Consider the following 18,576-nt stretch of genomic DNA (forward strand, 5'->3'; position numbering starts at 1 on the left):
GCTGTATCTTCTGAAATGACTACCTGAATACAGCTCTAATTATCAATCTCTAGAAAATACACACCACCAGTTTGTTTCTTCAATTCCCCTCTTGGTTCAGTTATAAGACATGCTGATACCTCAATGGAAACGAGGAGTAATGGAGTACAAAGTTTGGGGGAAGTTAACCAGAGTATAGCGCTGCCCCACTAGAAAAGCTGTTAAGTTAAAATATCCAAACAAATGCAATTTTAATTGGCTCTGATCTAGGGAGTAAGATATGGTCCCCACAAAACTTGGAAGGGTAGGTAATACTTATTCATGGTATAATTGATATGTGAAATAACATGGTGGAGTTAGAAACCGATTTTAACTTTTGCTGTCATTTTAAAAAAAATTTCTTCAATCCCATAGTAATTCCTCTTCCCCTGGGTGAGATCTTTGGTAGGCCAAAGGGAGGAGGAGTAAGAGGGAAGAAAGGTCTTATGTGAGCTCAGGTAGCATCTTATATTGATTTTCTCTGGCCTTTCCTATTGTTCGAAGTGATTCTTCTCTGGGTATTTAGTGAACTACTCTATTATTTTCCTGAGGCTCTCTCCACTTGAGTAGTAATTCTCCTTCATCTGTCCAGTTGTTATTCCCACACGGCTTCTGCACCTGGCTCTATACTTTCAGCCTCCCTGGATGAGATTATGTTGATCATCGCAGAAAGCCCTCTTGGACACCATTCAAAACCTCTACAGGCTACCTCTGTGTCTCAGGTGGCCCATGCCTTGTCCCTGGGAAACCTGGTCCCTTTTCCCACTGTGAGATGGTCAGTAGCTTCCTTAACTAGTTCTCTGCTTTGCCACCACAGGCTGTTTTGGCAGCCTTCTACTGCTTACACAGTCAGGCTTGAGGTGGAAATCAGATTGCATGTTCTCAGACTCCAGGGGATTATGTCAAACTTCTCGAGAAATGGTCTCCTTTAAGCTCCGTTCACTCGATTTGGGACCAGGGGCAAAATCTCCATGTGTCCCCACATGCCTCCTCCAGCTCACTAGCAATGGTCTCCAAAGAAATCCTTTTTCTGTTTTCTCATGTATGTGCGTCTCCCACTCCCTTTAAAATCCAGAGATGAGTGAAATCCAAGGTTAGTTAAAACGGATTCACAGACAGCTCTTTTGCAGTCCTGCATAGGTGCTCTCATATTTCACATGGGAATATTAAAGTAGTTGATACCTATTGCCCTGGACCTCAGTAGAAACTGAGACAGAAACAGTCCCATTCAATATCCTATTACTGTGGTCAAGCTTGTAGATCCTGGAGAGTGCACAGCCAGTGGCTAAAGCTATAGGAAAGGAGAACCAGGCCCTGGAGGTACTGCAACTTTATTTGCAGGAATAAAGCAAGATAGTGGAATATCAGTCAAAATAGGCTGACATTCAATGCAGGATTCCAGTGTCAAAAGAGGTCATATAGTTAGAAGTTTAGAGGGAAAACTAGTTCTAAGTCTTGAGCAAACAGTAGATCTGGGAGAGAAAAATCTGTAGGCTAGTATCCAGGCTGCTTATGGCACATGATTCCCACTGGTGGTTAATATATTACACGTGTCTCTATTGCTTCATGCACTATATAAGCTGGGTTTGCTCTCAGGTATTAATGAAATATGTGTTGAGCACCTTAATTTTGCCAGGTGCTGTGCTGGGGAATGAGCTAGGTGCTCTGAAGTGAGGTCTCTCTGAGGCCAGGTAGGAATGGGTGACATTGCTGCAGACAGAAGTGTTTAAACTGAGGTGAATTCTGACACTTGTTAAAGCTTAGATGAGATTTGTGTAAGAACCTGGAAACAAAATGGGGCAGCTAGAGTTATCACGGAATATAAATTGCCAGTGCTTCTATTTGTATGAATAATTAAGTGTTTTTCCAAATTATTTTTGTAATAATTGAATTAGAAAACAATAAAAGTTTATTTGCTTTCTCAAGAATCTCAGGCACTAAGGGAAAAAAACACTTTCTTGCCTTAGCCTTCTTAGATTTCTTTCTATCCTGTTTGCTTTATTTCTAGACTAACCTGTGGCAGAAGGCCAGCTGCAATCTGAAAGAGATCAGTCACAGTCTTTGGTGTATTAAGAATATGTTCATATTAATAGATTTCCTCTAAGGATATCTCACATCACCATTCCTGAGCCAAGTTTAAAACAATATGTGTAATTCTTCGAATACTGAGATTTCATGGAGGCAAATGTGCCAATTTGTATATGTGTATGTTTTTGATTGTCATTAAATGGGTTTAATTCCGTTGAGTATAAAAGTGGCTCTTTATTTTTGAGTCTCTATTAATTGAAATACTGCTGAGCAACTAAGCCTCTGATAATTTTCACCTTTTGTTGCTGTAGGCATACTGCATATCAATGTACTTTTTTTTTTTTTTTTTTTTTTTAAAGCTAAGCCCTCTGGGGAGAAAAAGAGACAAAAGAACACAGGGTAATTCAGTGCTGAGGTCAGAGATAGAGATTAGATTCCTTCACCTCCATTCTTGGCAATAAAACTTATAAATTTTTAAGGTGGATGAGACCTTAGAGATCATGTAATCTGATCATCTAATTTTACAGATGAGGAAATTACAGCCCGTTATAATGGGGACTTGACCTTGATTTGCCCAAATAAAATTTGGAATATTATTAATACACAGAATCACTTTTATAATAGTGAAAGCGAGGGATTGCAATACATATAATGCTTATTTGAAAAGATGTCATTGTTTAAATGTGATTAGGGTCACATACAAGAATCAAATTTTAAATTAACAATAGTTTATGTATGAGTTATTTGGTTGACGATATTAGATCCAAAGTAGTGAGTTTGAAATTCGCAAATGCCTGGAAACTGTCAGTTTTCTTTCTCCACGGTAGAATAATTTTAAATTGAACATTTCTGAAGGCAACCACACAGTCTAGTAATCTGAGCTCTGGAATAGGAATCAAGGATACAGTGTTCCATATATAAGTTTGACAAAGACTGCTATTTGATTGAGAATGTGATTATTACATGAATGGGTGAAGTTCACTGCCTTGGACCTCTCTTCATTTGGACTGAGATGGCGGCTAGTTCCAGGATACAGTCCCTCACTAGGAAGCTGTCTGGGATAGCAGTGCAAATCACATATAGCCCACGTGAGGGTACCATTAATGAGGAAGGCAGTCAAGGCAGGACATTGTTTACCTTATCCTGGGAATTGACACTTGGACACTTACTGGAAACTGAATCTAATCATTTTATCATATCCTATCTTTTTCAGTTGCCTGTTTTTTTGAATTAGAGTTGATTTACAATATTAGTTTTAGGTGTACAACACAGTGATTTGATATTTTTATAGATTATACTCCATTTAAAGTTATTATAAAATATTGACTACATTTGCTGTGCTGTATATTACCTCCTTGTATCATATTGATTTTATACCTATCAGTTTGTACCTCTCCTCTTATTAGTTTGTACCTCTTAATCCCCTTCCCCTATCTTGTCCCTCATCCCACCTCTCTCCCCACTGGTAACCACTGGGTTTGTTCTCTGTATCTGTGAGTCTATTTCTGTTTTGTTACATTCATTCGTTTTATTTTTTGATTCCACATATAAGTGAAAACATATAATAGATGTCTTTTTCTGACTGATTTCACTAAGCATAATATCCTCCAAGTCCATCCATGTTACTGTAAATGGCAAAGTTCATTTTTTTTTAATGGCCGAGTAGTAGTCCATTGTGTATATATTCCACATCTTCTTTATCACTTCATCTATCTATGGACACTTAAGTTGCTTCCATATCTTGGCAATTGTAAATAATCCTGCTATGAACATTGGGGTGCATGTATCTTTTCAAATTAGTGTTTTTGTATTTTTGGATGTATACCCAGGAGTGGAATTGCTAGGTCATATGGTAGCTCTATTTTTAGTTTTTTGAGAAACCGCCATACTGTTTTCCACAGTGGCTACACCAATTCATATTCCACCTACAGGTGGAATAACAAATGTTGGCGAGGATGTGGACAAAAGGGAGCCCTACTACAGGGTACAAGGGCTCCCTTTTGTCCACATCCTCGCCAACATTTGTTATTTGTGTTCTTGTTGGTGACAGTTATTCCGAGAGGTGTGAGGTGATATCTCATTGTGGTTTTGATTTGCATTTCCCTGATGATTAATGATGTTGAACATCTTTTCATGTTTCTGTTGACCATTCATATGTCTTCTTTGGAAAATTGTCTATTCAAGTCTTCTGTCCATTTTATAATCAAATTGTTTATTTTGATGTTGAGTTGTACGAGCTGTTTATACATTTTGAATATTGACTCCTTATCAATCATATCATCTGCAAATATTTTCTCCCATTTAGAAGGTTTTCTCATTTTGTCTATGGTTTCCTTTGCTGTACAAAAGCATTTAAGTTTAGTTAGGTCCCATTTATTTATTTTTGCTTTTATTTCCTTTGCTTTAGGAGACTGATTCAAAAAAATATTGCTACAGTTTATGTCAAATAGTGTTCCACCTAAGTTTTCTTCTAGGAGTTTTATGGTTTCTGGTCTTACATTTAGGTCTTTTCAATTTTGAGTTTATTTTTGTATCTGGTGTTAGAGAATGTTGGAATTTCATTCTTTCACATGTGGCCTGACTGGTTCTTTTTTATATTTGCTAGTTCTTCATTGAAATTCTCACTGTGGTCATCCATTCTTTTCCCAAGTTCAGTTATCAATCATATTACCATTGCTTTGAACTTTTCATCAGGTAAATTATCAGCTGTAAGCTGAGGCTTCTATAGTCAATGGCAGTCACCTCCCTAGGGGGGTGAGGTTATGGCCCAAGGGGCTGGAGCAGGAACCCTGAGGGAGCTGGGTTTCATCATGTTGTGATGGCAGTCTTTGCTTTGGTTAGGGGCAGGGGTGGGGTCTAAGGGCTTGGGGCTGCACTTCCGTGCTGGTTTCACTTTTTCCCCCAAGGGTATATCCCTGGTTAGAGGCTGAGTCCAGCCAGAGGGATTGGGGCCACACTACTGAACTGATTTTAGTCCCTGCCAAGTATGCACACGGATGTTTGTGCAGGAAATGGCAGTCTCTGCTGTGGTCAGAGGCAGTGCTGGGGCCAGAGCTGGCTCTGTTCCCTTCACCTCAGTGGGGAGCAGTGTTGGAGCAAGAGGTGCTGGAGCAGGTGCACGGTCTGTTTGCAAGTCTGTGCACAAGAGTGGAGTCTCAATTTATTACAGTCCTCTGGTAAGCCCCACTGGTTTTCAAACCAGCTAAGGGGACTCGTCTTCCCAGTGTCAGACACCAGGGCTGAGGTGTCTAATATGTGGCTTGAACCCCTTGCTCCCCAGGGAGGATGCCAGAGCCTGTGATATCCCCCTTCTCCTCTGGGTTCCCTGCTAGGGGTGCAGATACTGACTAACTCGCTTCTCCTCCCTTCCTACCAGACTCCATATGAATCTTTATTTACAGCCTTGGTTGTCGAAGAGCCCTTCTGCTAGTTTGCAGCAAAAGTTAGTCTATATGTAGGTGTAGTTTAATGAGTTTGTTTGGAGAGTTGAACTCAGTGTCCTCCTCCTCCGCCATATTGATCCTGAGATCTCAGTTACCTTTTGATTTCTCTAAATCAAGAATTGCTTTTTGCAAAAGAGAAAAGTGGGAAGCTACTCTGTGCTTATCATTTCTTTTGATCACAATGGTAATCATTCTTCTGATTTTGCTCTGACACCCCAGATATCCTAAAGCATAAAGATTTTTAAGGCGTTATATGGAAGTGTGACAGTTTTGTGTAATTCTATTCAAGATTTTTTGAGCGATGAAAGATTCTAAAATGTTCTATCCCCACTATTGTATGCTGTCATCTTTGCTATTTTACCTTTGTGACAGATGCTAGGCCTATGTGCTTTGTGCTAGAATAGATTGATTTTCTTTCAGGCCTCTACCAGTTCCAAAGAATGAATACTGTACCAAAAATATAAGTACAGTGGGAATATTTGTAACCTGACAGTTTCATATACAGAGAGAAAATAAATGAATATACCTAAGAAGGAACTGAAACAATCTTCTTTTAAGATATTTTATTGAAATATTTTATGTCACCAAGGCAATTTGTACTTCCTGTGACATGTTTAATAACCAGTACAATGGAAAAATATGCCAGTATATCTTGACAGTCTGTTGTACCTTTAAAATGTAAAATCATTCTTTGAAGCAGTTGTCACAATATCTTTTAGCTTTTTGAGACTTATAATGATAGACTGACTACAGGATTTTTCTGAACATGTACTGGCTTTATTATCAGGGAGTAGTGACATTGCTGGGAGAGATGAAAGTCATAGTACATGAATACATAATGATGAAAAACTTTTTAAAGAAACACCTACAACTGAAAAGAGTTATAAACATAAGTACTTACCATATGCAAGGTACTGCATTATGTTCTTCATGTATATATATTGTCTCCTTTAAATTTGACAACACCCCTGCACATAGGAAGTTTGCACTTGGTTTTCAGACTGAGTAATTTGAGTAACAGAAGTTAAATAACTTGACTAGCTAAGTCTTATGTCATGTAAAGGCATAGGCAGAATTATAGTTCAAGTTTGCCTAACTACAAAATTGAGAGTTGCATGGAGGGAGATAGATGTGGGATTATTTTTCCCCTCATTTCAAGAAAAGTGTTGCCTACATACACTGACAATTTTTCCTGACATTCACATTTTTTTTCCTTTGTCTATTGGCACAGCTTGTAGGTAAACCACAGGCACAGGTCCTACATAAAGCTTAATGGGAACAATGATTAATGGTATGGGATCTAACTTAACACTTTTCTCTCCTTTAAACCCCCATCCATTCCATTATCAAAACCTCTTCATCTTCTAGAAAGCCCACCTCTAATATTCCTATGTCTCTACTGTTCAATTTCTATGACTCTGGTCCAAATTAATCATTTTCACCTGGGCATCCACAATATTCTCCTTATTTTCCCTGTTTCTGTTCTTGCCACCTCCAATGTATTCTCCAAAGGCTAGCAGGAGAAATTCTTTAAAGTGTAAATTAGAATGTATCAATTTCCAGGTTGAAAGTTTTTAATATCTTCCTAATATGTCTGGAGTAAAATCGAAATGTCTTACTTTGGTGGACAAATTCTTTAATTATATAGCTTTTGGCTACCTCTCCATTCCTTCATCTCCTCAAATATTCCCAACTTTCACCACATTTGTTCTCTCTCCTGTATGCCAAGCTTTATTCTGCCTTAGGAGTGTGTATATGTTGTTACTTCTGCTTGGAAGGTTCTATCCAATTCCTTTCATAACTTAAAAAATAGGTTTTCTCCCCATGAGTTCTTAGCATAACTGTCAACTACTCAGAGAGGCTTTCTATGATTTATCTAAACTAGTTTAAGTCCCATTATGCTTTTTCTCAACATTTAAAAACAATTTGTCATTTTATGCAGGTTTTTTGTTTTATTTGTATATGATTTTACCTTACTAAACTTTAAGTTCTATAAAAGGTTTGCCACAGTATAGTCAGACTTTAATTCTAAGGTAGGCACATAATTGGGGTTCAGTTGAGCAAATTAAATAAAATCACCATAATCAACTTTATGCTTTTATTCTGTTCTTATTAATAAAATGGGAACTCGAATTGATTACTAAGTGCATTTACATTATGTCTGTTCTATTGGGGGAAACCTATGAAAAAAGATCAGTTATAATACACTGGTACCATGCAAGTACTTTTTCAGAGTTAAAGATAACATAAGGAACCCAGAGGATGGAGCAACTAAGTTGTCTCAGGAAAGAATTCACTGATGTGGTGACCTGTGTAGCAGGCCTTAATGATGAGTTACAATTTTCCAAGTTCAGAAGGCTGAATGGGTAATGGAGGATATCTGAGAAAATGGGAAAGCATGAATTGGTGAAAAAATGCTCTGGCTGTATGGCAGTATCATCGACTGACTGGAATGATGGTGGGAGAGGGGCCCCAAAGTCAAATTGCATTGAAAGACCTTCTATACCAGACTATGGAGTTTTTAATAGGGAAGTGACATGATTCATATCATTTTATAGAGTGGTGGTATGTGAGTAAAATACATTGAAATTAGAAGATACTGTTGAGAATGGTAAGGATGGTATTGTGATATTCCAGCCCGAAAATGCTGAAAGCCTTAATTGCTAAATTAATTGACTTTTAGATAAGCAACAGGCATGGTGATATCTGTTGGGGATTTGGAACCACTGATCTAACAAGAGAGGTAATTAGACCTACATTTATTTTTTTTCTGGGTTTGTTCCATCTTTACACTTTCAGTCAGTTATCTGGCTTTTCCACATTTGACTTTAGTATACATTTTCTAAAATACATTACATTTGAAAATAGGGTATTTCTGTAGCAGATTTTATTTATTAAGAAAGTGTAGGGTACAGTGTAATGGAGAATATGGTCAGCTCTATAGTGTTTAAGAAACAGATGGCAGAGAGGCTTCATAAATTATGTCATGCTTGAGCTGAAATATGGGGGCAGGCTCACTTCAGGCAGAGAGAGCAGTATAAGCAAAGGCATGGAGGCATGGTCCGAGCCAAGAATGGCAAATAACGTAATATTTGCCTGAACTACGGAAATAATAGGATTCTCATGTGTCAATTGTTTGTGGACTTTGGATGAACAAAAGGAGACAAATGAAAAACAGAAAGTTTACCATTTTGGGGTTCTATTTGAGCTTGTGGTCATCTAGTAGATTGCCGCCATAACTAAGGGAGTTACATGTGCTGTTTAAATGTAGCTAGATTTTCATCACTACTAAGGATGTTCTGAATGTTCCTCTTTACTCATCACAGGGGCTATTTTAAATGTTTACATCTTTCTTAAACTCCAATCTGGTCTAGCCCAATCTCTTGTAAGTATGCCTTTGAAGTGGGAGCCATCTGACAAGGGATAATGCAAATTCCTATCTCCTGGCTTCAAAGCTCGTCTTCCCTCTGCCTATCTGACTCCCACCCCACGTTCTCCTTTTGATCTGTTACTCCATAAAACTACTCTTTGCAAAAAGGAAATTTGCTGCCACCAGTTTTTACCTTCTCACCCCTGACCTCTTGTAAGCTAGTTACTCTCTTTACTGCTCTTTCGAAATTAATCTTTCTGTAAATTTCAGGGTAACTGAACTTTTTTCAGTCCTTCTAATTTTTAGCTCCACCTTCATGACTCTCCCTTCCCCCTTAGCTTTCTTGCAATACAACCTTTTTTTTTTTTTTTAATTTTATTTGTTTATTTATTTTTGGCTGTGTTGGGTCTTCGTTTCTGTGCGAGGGCTTTCTCTCTAGTTGTGGCAAGCGGGGGCCACTCTTCATCGCGGTGCGCGGGCCTCTCACTGTCGCGGCCTCTCGTTGCGGAGCACAGGCTCCAGACGCACAGGCTCAGTAGTTGTGGCTCACGGGCCCAGTTGCTCCACGGCATGTGGGATCCTCCCAGACCAGGGCCCGAACCCGTGTCCCCTGCATTAGCAGGCAGACTCTCAACCACTGCACCACCAGGGAAGCCCTACAACCTTTTTATTCTCTGTGATTATTCCCCTTTTCACATCTCATCTTTTCTTTTTATATGGATTAATTCTCCAAGTTATTTCCTTAACCAAATCTATTCTTTCTCTAGTTTCTCTTTTAAACTATTTTTGTTTTATTGATATCTACCAAATCAGTATCTCCTAGGGTCCAGATCCTCATCTCTAAACTTCTGGTTATACAACAAAAACAACAATAATAAAAAAATTCTGTATACTGTTAGTTCTTCTTAAAAAAAAGCAATATTTAAGATTTTAAGACAACTCTTTCTGTTCTTTTCATCCTGTTAGAGGGCCAGAAATTTCCCAGTCATCAATGCCTAATCAGGTAAACTATTCTCCCTCCTTACTCTCCCACATTTAATACTACAAGTTGAATGTTGAGACAGTCTCTTCCATTGAACTTTTCTCTTTTCATTCTTATTGCTATACCTTGGCTCAAACTCTCATGTTCCCTTGTCTATAAAAGCATAATGCCATTCTAACTGTTCTCACCTTTATCCTTTTGATATGCTAAAACCAGACTAATAATGTTAAAAGAGTAGGAAAAATATCCCACCACTTCCTGGGTAATAAAATCTACAGTGGTTCCCTATTTCCTACCAAATTTAGAAGAAACACCTCTAGATTATAATTGAAAGTCCTCTATTATATTTTATACTTTCCTATACAAAGTAAACTTTCTACTTTTATTTTTAAAACAGACCCTTTATTTAGTTTATGGATAATATGCTACTAATCTTTGCTGTGTAACAAATCACCCCAAAACTTAGCAGCATAAAATAATACACATGTATTTCCTCCCAATTTGTGTGGCTCAGGAATCTGGGCATGGTTTAGCTGAGTCTGCTCCTTCAGAGTTTTTCATGAGACTGCAAATATTGTCCAGGGCTAGAGTCTCATCTGAAGGATCAACTGGAGAAGGATCCCTTTCTAAGCTCATTTTGTGTTTTTTGATAGAATTTAGTTCCTAGAGGGTTGTTGGAATGAAGGCCTCAGTTCTTTGTTGGCTGTTGCCTGGGGGCTACCCTCAATTCCTTGCCATGGGAGCTTCTTGAACGTGGCAATTTTTTTTTTTTTCAATCAAAGCCAGAAAAAGACAGAGTCTACTAGCAAGAGAGAAGTTACTCTTTTATACATTCTAATCATGGAAGTGTCATGTCATTCCATCACGTTTGTCATTTTCTATTGACTAGAAGCAATAGTTCGTGCCCATAATCAAGGGTACACTCAAGGGGGATTGGGATTACACAAGAGTGTGAATATCAGGAGACAGAGATCACTAGAGGCCATCTTAGAGGTGTCCTGCCTCAGGGAGATTGGATCAGGATATGAATGTAAGCTGCAAATAGATAGCAACTGTACTTCAGCCCCAGCAAGGGGTGGTCTTGACAGACAGTGGTTAGGGAAAAGCCTTTCAGTGGATATAGGTTTGGATGGTGCACCTGGTTATCCAGTTTTTGTGGAAGAAGTGACCTGAGGTTAGATATGTATAGACTCATACGTACTCATATACATAGATATGTATATATTCATATAGACTGTATACATATAGATGTGTATATGGCTAGTGGCAAATGGCGTGACCAGGTTCAGGAACCTGGAAGGAAAAAGATTGGAAAATTGAAGACAAGGATCTGGGGCAGAGACATTTGGTTGTATGTATGGAATAGGTGTGAAGTTTGAAAATCTTCATATCAGATGTTAATGCCAGTCAGAGAACACCTACCAGGTAAGAAACACTGAAGAACAAAGTAGATGAAAATACTTGGCCATAAGCCAGAATTTGTCATCAGCTACCCTGGTGCTGGCACAATGGGCACATGAGTGAAGTGGCATGGTGGTAGGATGGAGGCTATGTATGAATCCAGCAGCATGGGCTCCAACACACTGAGACTGGTCTACCTACTATTGCCACAAAATATCTACCTTGTCAGTGACAGAGGCCAAGACTAAGTCCTTGATATGGCACCATGCCTTAAGGACACTAACTGGCCACTTGGTGACAAGTAGATAATAACAATGTTATCTTTCCTTCCTGGAAAGGCCAGTGATGAGCTCTGAAAATAATAGACATTTCAGGAATGGGTTTTCATTTCCTACCTGTCAGATCTCAGCTGGCACTGCTATTTAAGTTATGTTTATATAGTGTTTGATCCACCAGCATGGAATCCTGATAACACCATGTCTATCCAGAGGACCGATTTCTGTACCATAGGAGGTATGAGAGTGGGCCCATGACTGTCGTGGTCCACATATAATGATAAATAGATGCATGAATATAATGATCTTTCATTCTGGCCCAACATGAGACCTTTTGAAGGTTCTTTATGATTTGAGAACTCCCATTTGAGTCAGTTGAGGCTCTCAGGACTGCATTGTAGCTCAACTTCTTCCTCTGTCTAATCCAGCTGTGACCTTCCTACCTCTGCACAAGTATTGGTTCCAAGAACACTTCTTTTTTTTTTTTTTTTTAGTTTTTTTATTTTTGGCTGCATTGGGTCTTTGTTACTATGTGCGGGCTTCTCATTGCAGTGGCTTCTCTTGCTGCGGAGCACAGGCTCTAGGCGAGCGGGCTTCAGTAGTTGTGGCTCATGGGCTCTAGAGCGCAGGCTCAGTAGTTGTAGCGCACGGGCTTAGCTGATCCGTGGCACGTGGGATCTTCCCAGACCAGGGCTCGAACCCCTGTCCCCTGCATTGGCAGGCGGATTCTTAACCACTGCGCCACCAGGGAAGCCCCCAAGAACACTTCTTATTAAACATTCTGCACGCTAAAGTTTGTCTCAGGGTCTGCTTTCTGGGGAATCCAATCTGGGCAGCCAACATGCTAGAAAAAATTTTATACTAAAAAAAAAATAGCAGTTGGGGACAGAGTCTTATCTCAAAGTATATGCTGGTATAAAAAGGTTCAAGGAAATATTTAAATCAATATCTTATGAAGACATTCATAAGATGAATGGATTCATAAAATTATAGTGTTAACTTACAATTAGAGTTCTAAAATAAGTTGAGTAACTGAAGTGAGATTTTATTCCATAAATAGGCAAACTATTTCACTAACTTTGTGTTGATTTTTCTCAGTAAAAAGTACCAGCTATTGGAATCTTTAAAATTCCAAAATTGACAGTAATTGGTTATGGCTGAATTTATGTTTAAATAGAAATCTAAGAACAGGGAATGGGGCTTCCCTGGTGGCGCAGTGGTTAAGAATCCACCTGCCAATGCAGGGGACACAGGTTCAAGCCCTGGTTGGGGAAGATCCCACATGCTGCGGAGCAACTAACCCCGTGTTCCACAACTACTGAGCCTGTGCTCTAGAGCCGGTGAGCCACAAACACTGAGCCTGCGTGCCACAACTACTGAAGCCCATGCACCTAGAGCCCGTGCTCCGCAACAAGAGAAGCCACTGCAAGGAGAAGCCTGCACACTGCAAAGGAGAGTAGTCCCCGCTTGCCGCAACTAGAGAAGGCCTGTGCGCAGCAATGAAGACCCAACGCGGCCAAAAATAAATAAATAAAATAAATAAATTTAAAAAAAAAGAAATTTAAGAGCAGACAAAATTCACAGTAGGATATTGTAAACATATAAGCACTTTGTTTTTTGAAAAAAATAATTATTTTTGAGGTTTTTAGTTGATAAAAATGTAAATATCATTCCAAATAATGTGAAATAAAATCTAAAAAATCTATTTAGTCTTTTGATTTGATCTACCATCACTATATATTTTGAATACTTGCTTTTCTCTCTATTTTATTTGTCAAAATCTTTTCTATCTCTCTCCTGATGCTAAGATAATGAAATGATTGACAGCTTTGATAGCATTGTTTTCTTGGCTGAAAGAAGTTTCTAAGTACATCCCACAATACATATTCCATGTTAACAATCCAGTACATAAGAAGTTCTAAACTCCTCCACAAAAGCTCTTCTGAAATTATTTTATTTTACTTATTTGTGAACAGAGTGGCTAATTGTTTAGAGTTTAAGCATGATATAGAATCAGGGAAAAAAATCCCTTAAGGTGTCTGCGGTCATTTACATGCCTACACTCAGGAAGAAAGCTCTATTGGGACTGGAGTACCCAAGATGGCAACACCCACACACCCCCCAGGGGGACTGGTGCTGACTGTTTGCTAAGGTAACTCAGTTCTTCATTGGCCTCTCCATGGGGTCTTTCATCATTCAGTATTCTAGACTGAGATTCGTCACATGATGACTGGCTTCCAAGAGAGCCAAAAGAGAAGCTCCTAAGACTTAGGCCTGGAAATCACACAGCATCACTTTCATCATACTATTGGCCAAAGGAAGTCACAAGGCTAGTCCAGATTTATAGGGAGGGGAAATAGCTTTTACTGCTTGATCAGAAGAGTGGTAAAACTATATCACTAAAGGGCAGATTCCACAGGAGGAATTATTGTATCCATCTTTGGAAACAATCCAGTACATTAAGGTTGTAGAGAGTGGCAGGATTTGCTATGATAGAGTTGTCAGGGGAAGGTCTGTCTGAGCAGGTGAAATTAGACTAAGAAGCTGAATGAAATGGGGGAATGAACTACACCAATATCAGGGAAGAAAGAACATTCTTGCCAAAGGAATATTGATTGCAAAAGGCCTTGAAGTGGGAACAAGCCTGGTATGTTGGAGGAGTTTAGTAGCAAAAATAGGGCTAGGTATAAAAACTTAGAACTGGTCATATGTGACTCTAAAAATATGAAATTTGGTGAGATCACCCAGAAAGTTATTGTAAAAGGAGAAAAGAAGAGGCTTGGGGACTAAGTTCTGGAGTAGGGGTTAGGAAGAGCAGGAAGATCCAGCAAAGAAGTCTGACAAAGGAAGTAGCTGGTGCAGACTGTTGGCTAGGGTAACAGTGTTAGGAAAGCACATGAGGGAGGGCACTGCGAGAAGGGAATTATCAGTGGTTACAAATGATACTAAGAAGTCAAGCTGGATGAAGACCGAGATCTGACTGTTGGATGTGTAAGACTTTGAACTTGAACAGAGCTGTTTCAGTGGAGGAGTGCAGCTAGGATAGAAAGGGAAAATAATGTATGTAAATAATACTTATGAGGTTTTTTTTCCTGAAAAGGAGAGCAAAGAAATGGAGCATGTTTTTTGTTGATGGGAATGATCCATAGGGAAGAAAAAATGATGATGCAAGAGAGGGAGGATGATGGCAAGAAGCAGTATTTGAGACTGTAAGAGAAATGAGGAAAAAAACTCAGGCAGACCATTGGGTCTTAGGAATAAAGTCTATTTATCCATTCTAATAAGATGAAAAGAATAGTTGGGGCTTAAAGACATGTAAGCTGGTGGATTTAATGTTGAAAGATATAAAATTTCCCCCTTGAAATTTTTATTTTTTTCTAAGTGAAAATAAAAGCAAGGTGATCAGCTAAGAGTAAAGTAGTAGTATAGGGTTTTGAAATTTTGAGAGAAGAAAGGGGTGAAATAATTATTTTGGATGAATGAAATGTGAATTTACTAAAAAATGTAGTATAGTCACCAGGCAGCACTAACAGGCCGTTTGAGACTTCGTGGTAATAAATTTAAGTAGGCCAGTATAATTTTCTGGTTTTCTTCAGCTATTTGCACGGTTACCTAGGTGTAACTAGCGGGGTAGAATGGTGGCTTTTCACAGTTTGGGCTATCCAGGTGAGATGGAATGAAGGCAGGATAAGGGAGATGAAAACCCCAAGGATATGCAAAGAATAGTTAAAATAATGAATCATACAATGTAAGCTAGGTAAGGGAGGAGGTGGGGGAAATCAGGAGGGTATTGGGAAGTGAAAAGAGGTAGAGCTAGTGAACTTAAAATCCTGGTGGAATGAGATTGCAATGTTGTAAAAATCCACAGTTAACCTCCTTCAGAACTCTGAAGGTGTGGCCCTCCTTGGAGGGGGGCTACCATGAAAAATGACTGTGGCAGCAGGAACCAAAGAGGGCAAGAGTCCTGGGATGGGAATGGGATGGACAAGCCTCAGTTACCAGGATTAAACATCCTTCTAGCCTAAATAAGTGAAAGGATTAGGATTTAATTTAATTTTAAGGAAAGAAACCAAGGTAGAATTTCTTATACGCCTAAATACACATGTGTTTATATGTATGTGAGTACATTTCTGGGAAGGGCAGTGATATTTTGAAAGGGTTTGAAGGAGTTTCCCCTTTTAAAAATATTCATGTACACTATAATTTATCCAATTAAAAAAATTAAAAATGGCAAAAGAAGCAAGGCTTTACTGGCTGTATAATGAGTGCAATTGGATATAGAGCATTAAGATATCCAAAGAAAGAATGTCTCAATTTGATGTAACTTGGTTAGTCATGGAAGCCTTAAAAAAAAACTCACGAAGGCATATTTGGCAATTTCCATCCAAACATTGTCCAGGAGAAAAGGACACTAAGCCAACAGACTTCGAGTATATTGACTCCTTTGGCAAGCTTACTCCTTTTTTAAGATGAATTCATCAGCTGTCTGAGCTTAATGCCATTAAAATTTAGGATTCATCTAACTTTTTTGTTTTGATTCCACATTTATTAAATAACCTTCTGATTATTATTTGTCTTTTCCATGTTTGTGCCTACAAGGACAAAATGTGCTGCTCATATGAGCTTCAAGTATTTTAGTCCCTGTAACAATTATTTCACAATATAAATTAAGTTACATTCTGGTTTTATTTATTTACCTCAGGAGCTTGGATAATGTGAGCTTGTTCTTGAGAAGTGGATTTGCTTTCGGAATGCTGACAAAATCAAGTTACTAGGCATGTAAATCTGCAGGGCAGTTTTTCAGCTGTTGTGAATCTATGCAGGTAAAGAATATCACTCTGTGAGGCCTGTTGGGAAGCAGCCAGCCTTGCCCTGGCAAACTCCCCTGTAATCACTGTGGACCTCATGTCCACTTGGAACCCTGGCTCAAACTGTGCCTCTTCCGTGATGCCTTCTGTGGCCGCTCCATCTACTTTCAGCTGTCTGGAAGTGCATTTTATGGATCACACAATCTACTGGACTCACAGAGAGGCTTGCCTACTCACACGTAATAGTTCCTCGGGAGTCACTTTAGATGTCTTCTAACAGGAAAGCTATATGACTGATGTATGTCCTTAGAATTGCCCGAGTAAGTTATATCTTCATACTTTTGGTTCAGGAGAGAAGGCTTTAACCACATTCTTCTTCAAATACAGTATTCCAGGATTCTTACAGACCCCATGTGCGAATTTTCTACTTTTGTGCAGAGGTAGAATGGTTTTGGGTATGGTCAAGAATGCACATCAAGATTTCTGATGTTAATGAAAATAGAAATTTTGATTCCTGGCATATGCTAGAAGGCTAAAATGGAAATATTTGTCATCCAGTTCTCAATGAAAGTAGAGCTATGGTAGTTGATATTCCAAAGGAATCATTTATGTCATTGTATATGCAAGTCAGGGAGACAATATAATTTATCATTTACCTAGGACACTTGAGAATGAAAGTGTACATTGTTGATTGTTCTAGGAAAGCAGGTATAAACTAGGACTGTATTGAGTAAACAGAGTTGTATGGTTACCCTACCTGGAGGCTGAAACTATAATGAGCCAGTAAAGGTCACTACAGTCATACTGTTTAATAGTCATCACATGCTACAGTTGGTCAGTGCCTTCTTTGATGTCATGTGCTGTACTATTTGAAAAACATTTAAAAAATATCGCCGTGGCATATAAGGATAAAGAATTTATAATTTAAAAAATTTATACCTGAAAGCTTGCTTAAGTAGTGAGAGAAAAAAGTTCAGGGGAGATTATTCTAAGCAATGAAGTATAGGAGAAATAAAGTTAACTCATAATAAAAGATCTCATTTGACTATACATAATAATATAATATTATACTTTATAATATTTTTAATTACCAGGAGAGGGATGCTATTGCAAAGAGAGGTTACATTGAAAATATGGTACTTTGGGGGAGGGCCTTTTTTTGTTTATATAATTTTTATTCTCAAGGTAAAGAAATGTTATAATAAAAATTTCTAAAACAGCATCATATCACAAGCATATTCCATATAACTTGACATCTTTTCAGTCATATTTTTAAACAATTCCATATAATTTCATCAAGAAAGCTATAATTAGGTACTACGTTATTCCTTTACCTTGAGGATTTTTCTAATTTTTTTGCTATTATTAATAACAAAACAGTTATTGCTAAGATGGTGTCTTCATAGTAAATTTTAAAAATAGAATTAATGACTAAAATGAATAAAAACATTTTAGACTCAATACACATTGTAAAAATGTTTGCAAGAGATCATATTAACATACTATTACAGTTGTGTATGAGAATAAAGATCACAAAAAAAAATCTACAGATTCTGGTTTTAATGACAAGTTCATTCTTCGTGTTCAGCTTAGAGAAATTTATTTTATAAGGAGATGTTCGCTTTTTTGAGTAATAATTTTAGGTTATGCCTATGTACCAGATTTCTCATAAATAAACTGCTTTTATTTAAGGCTTTAATCGAAATAGTACACACATATTGCTTAAATTAAGCAGACACTGATTTGTTTAAACCAGTACTTATTATTTATAAATTATGATTTTGTAAATATCATTTACAAATGAGGTATATATTGAATAATATTTTCTTTATTATATTTTGTTTTCCTTGAAATAATAATTATATTAGTCTGCTTTCATTTTCTATGTTTCTTTCACTGACTCGTCCCCAAACTGCCAGAAGTATACGTTTGTCAGTATATTCAAATACATTCACTTATATAAGACATTATTTTACTAATCAAGAAACAAATCTGCTTTCTGTCCTGGAGGGAGACACTATCTCTGTCTTCCAAGGCTATTTGCTATATAAATATACTTGAAAGATAGTCTGAAATAGAAGCTGATATACGACATACAGAAATGTGAGAGACCCATGGAGAAATGTCTCCCAATGATGTTTGAGTCTTTCTATTCTGTTCCAGTGGTCTGATAGTCTGTTCATGTTAGTAACACATTCTTTTCCTTACAGAGGCATCCTAGTGTGTTTTAAAACCTTACCCAATTAGAGAC

Source organism: Balaenoptera ricei, chromosome 7, assembly GCF_028023285.1.
Source record: "Balaenoptera ricei isolate mBalRic1 chromosome 7, mBalRic1.hap2, whole genome shotgun sequence".
In the NCBI taxonomy this organism is placed as follows: Eukaryota; Metazoa; Chordata; class Mammalia; order Artiodactyla; family Balaenopteridae; genus Balaenoptera; species Balaenoptera ricei.